Below are 2,761 nucleotides of genomic sequence, written 5' to 3'. Positions count from 1 at the left end.
TAAAAAAGAAATGCACAGAAAGAATGATCCAAGATCCTCGTAATGATATATAACTTAATATATCTTTTGTCAGAAATATCAATTGCAGACTTCACAATTCCGGGAACTCAAATCTGTGGTGTCATCGTTCAAGCACGGAGCTCTACATGACCGAAAGGAGTTAAATTCGTACTGGCAATCATTTTGGACTGTTAACTAGTGTGACGTTATTCCCCTTTCGAGAGCTAGCCAATCACTGGCGTGCAGTGGGCGGGGCTTAGCTGCAAAGGGCCATGGATTTTGCTTATAATCAAGGCCATCGAAAATAGATCTATCTTTCGGTGGTCTCGGCAAACACTATATGAGCCGTGGGCTGGTGGTGGCCTATCCTATATCGCTGCCAGTAGCAAAAGTATGGCTAACTTTAACCCTAAATAAAATAAAAACTACTGAGGCTAGAGGGCTGCAGTTTGGTATGTTTGATGATTGGAAGGTGGATGATCAACACACCAATTTGCAGCCCTCTAACCTCAGTGGTTTTTAAGATCTAAGGGCGGACAGAGACAGTGCGGACGGACAGACAAAGCTGGCACAGTGGTTTTCTTTTCAGAAAACTAACAGGTAGAAAGGAAAATCGAGTGGGTTTAACACTTAGGCAACTTAGGGAAAACTGAAGAAAATTAAGAAATCTGATTTTACACTTTGTGTGATTTTCCGCATTGGAGGATATACCCCTAAGGAGCTTTGATGTGGCACAAGAGCGAATACTGATGGTCAAGGAAATAATTTCAAAAATTTATTTGTAAATGTTGCATTTAGACAGACATCCCGTCTATTTTCATGACTTTTTGCAACTGTATCACACCGTGACCTTAAAAACGTGCCTGCGGCATAATCATTTGGACCAAATAATGAAGGCAGTGGGGTAACACTTGCCAGTTTTGTAACGGTCTAATGAGAAAATTTGATTAAAAATGTATGAATAATAATAATAATAATAATAATATAAATGAAATAAAATAACTTTGCCACAGTTTTATAATAATTAGAATAATAGAAATGCTGTTTTTCAAAGCACTCCATCGTCTGTTTCCTTAACCACTTCGTCATTTCCGGCTACATCTTATCGTACTCCTCTAAGTTCAATCTCTTTTACAGATTGTCATTCAATTTGCTTACTGAGTAAGCACCAACAGTCCATATTTAGAATTGCTGTCGTCCAGCCCGGGACCAGTCTCCCTCAAGAATACAGTTAGTAACCTTGATACAAGCTTCGAGGCGGTACGTGACGTTCTCTTATATTGAAGTCATTGTTGACACAAGGCGCACGCTAGTAATAGTAAGGCTTTCATGCAGAAGTGATCTTCCTTAAGTGGCATCCAGTCTCCAAAATTCAGGAATGAAAACCTTGCCACCGAAGTTCTTGGAGTTCTGGGACTTTTCGCGTGTTCCATGTGAATGTCTGTTACTTATTCTCTTCAGAAAATCAGTAATCTTCGGCACCATTTTTCCGTCAAGAGCATAAGGGCAACAGTCCCTCCAGGAACATCAAATAAAAACTAGACGCTAAAGCAGAAAAAAAAACGGAAGAAAAACTAGTCAGTACTGACAAAACCTGGAAGAGGACGCATACAGAAAAACCACGTGTGAAAAAAAAAAAATAAGAAAAAACTAGATAAAATTTTCCAGTCATGCACATCATCGTTACTGCACTATTCCACCTGACTGTATCGTTAGCAAAGGGCAAAAAATAATGAATTTATTGGATGCCCCTCAGAGCCATTCTCGTGATAAATGCAAAGATCTCCTCCTATGTTAACGATGAAACATTCGAGTCACCAGAAGCAAAGCTGTGATAGAAAAAAAATATTTCCTCTAATCTTTTATCTTTTATCTAGTGTGAAGTTGGCGCCGATTAGAAGGCAAAATTTTCCTTGTTTAATTTTCCGTCTACTTTGGCCAACATGCAGGAGACAGGAAAAATTTAAGTATATCTTAGTTTAACCAGACCACTGAGCTGATTAACAGCTCTCCTAGGGCTGGCCCGAAGGATTAGATTTATTTTACGTGGCTAAGAACCACCTGATTACCTAGCAATGGGACCCACAACTTATTGTGGAATCCGAACCACATTATGACGAGAAATGAATTTCTATCACCAGAAATAAATTCCTCTAATTCTTCATTGGCCGCTCGGAGAGTTGAACGCTGGGCCAATAGTATGCTAGCCGCTCTACCCACCCCTCCAATGAAGAACTTGCAGGAGACAGGAAAATCTACCCACAAACACAGAGAATTCTTCGTTCATGCTCAAACACACATACTGAGGATGAAAATTCCTTAGTGAGGATTTTCATAATTCTCCATCGTTCATGTGTTATTTTTTTATCCAAGAAATAATGACATAAAACTTCTTATTAGATAGAAACGCGAGCTCCAATTGAATATTTGATTTTCGCAAAATTTGTTAGACTAGTTGCTGTGCTTCTGGTTCTACGAATATGAACCGAACACCTTGAAATTTTGTCATTAAATCTACCACGCACAATATCCCAAAACCTACTGATTCCGGCAATCAGTAGACTAGGGAAGGTGGAAGTCAATGGATCAGAGATATGGACGCTTGAAATAAGACAACTTCGGGACATTGAAACCCTCATTTTTTATTATCTACTGCCTGGGATGGAAAAGGATAATAGATTGCAAGCCTCGTTACCCTTTGCTCTTAGAATACGTAAATATGTTAGATTAAAAAAAATCGGATCTGGCCGTGTGTGTATAC

This window comes from Macrobrachium rosenbergii, chromosome 16, assembly GCF_040412425.1.
Source record: "Macrobrachium rosenbergii isolate ZJJX-2024 chromosome 16, ASM4041242v1, whole genome shotgun sequence".
Classification (NCBI taxonomy): domain Eukaryota; kingdom Metazoa; phylum Arthropoda; class Malacostraca; order Decapoda; family Palaemonidae; genus Macrobrachium; species Macrobrachium rosenbergii.
The sequence above is the reverse complement of the archived record's forward strand: the minus strand, read 5'-3'. Positions refer to the sequence as shown.